At 38.5% G+C, this 1,256-nt stretch overlaps 1 protein-coding gene across 2 annotated transcripts in view; it reads left to right on the forward strand.

Annotated features, from left to right (window-relative positions):
- The window catches only part of Atg14 (autophagy related 14), a 60,351-nt gene that overhangs the window by 45,569 nt on the left and 13,526 nt on the right, over window positions 1-1,256 (forward strand). The gene's annotated exons all lie outside the window — the stretch shown is intronic.

A 1,256-nucleotide genomic window follows, 5' to 3' on the forward strand; every position in this document is an offset into this window, starting at 1 on the left:
AAAATGTTCCTTCATTTGTATCCCATTTTTTATTAGTTTTGTCAGAGAAGGATATTCCATTGTCATTTAAATATTGTAGGTGCGTGAATTCAGCACAATATTCCAATATATTCCAGTAGTCCATAATAGTGGTGGGTCATCCTCAGGACTGGCAATGTCAGAAGTTGTTGACCTGAGCCCTTTACAGCCCAGCATACCAACATGGCTTCGCCCCTTATACCTTGTTTTTATATCTTTCTGCTGGATGGTTAAGACCAAGGTAAAGCAAGACCTATATAACAAGAAATGTAACTTTTGTATCAGATAAAGTCAGACAGGTCCCCTCAATATTTATCCTGAAACCCTGTACTGCAGTTTGTAGCTCCTTTGTCAATGTCAGCCATGTGGATGAGACATGGCCATTGCTTTACCAGTTTTCTCTCTGTGAAAGCCTGAGAGAATGTTTTCTCTGCATGTGATTCTCCTTAGGCACACTCTACACCATCAGTCACATTGCTCTGTGGCCCCATAATCTCCTCGATCAGAAAATTTGGGACACAGCTGAGTTATATGATGTTACAGTATCGGTTCTCCTATGTCCTGAGTCTTCACTGACCTTGAAAGGCTAGGGCCAGAATGTTGGCTGACCTTGCCAGCCCTTCTTTTTCTCTAATTTTTGGTCTGTAAACTTAAGTTGTTAACCCTCCAGAAGAGAAGCTTATTATTATCCTACAACATGAAGTTGGATGGGTTTAACTTCACTATCTGTCTGAATATCAAACATCTTAGGCATAACATGGAACAGGTATTTTCCATCAAGTATTGATATGTTACATTTTAAGTCCCTACAGAATATGAAGAAAAAAAATTAAAAATATATGAATAAACAGTTACATATTTTTACACAGAAATTTAGGTATCTCACCATGTACAGCATTGTAGCAGGACAGTCCTGTGACATTTTTTTTTTCTTGTCTCTCTTTTTCATTTGTTCTCCCCCCTTTTTTTTAAATGAACATGTACTTGAGAAACAGTATGGCAGTAATTGGTATGTCATGACAAGCAGTCCATATTTACAAGACCAGAATGACAGGCATTCCAAGTGTGACCCTTCTATTACATATTGCTTTCTTCAGTGCAGTTGCTCAGTTCACAGGTATCAGCATATATAGTTAGTCAGGGTGAGAATCCTACCATTTAACGGCTAGTTTCGAAAACCTGCTGATCTTTCTCAGGGTCATTGCCTTACCCATCTTGTGCATATAAATGTATGGCTT

Source organism: Octodon degus, unplaced genomic scaffold, assembly GCF_000260255.1.
Source record: "Octodon degus isolate 3935 unplaced genomic scaffold, OctDeg1.0 scaffold00007, whole genome shotgun sequence".
NCBI classification, from domain to species: Eukaryota; Metazoa; Chordata; class Mammalia; order Rodentia; family Octodontidae; genus Octodon; species Octodon degus.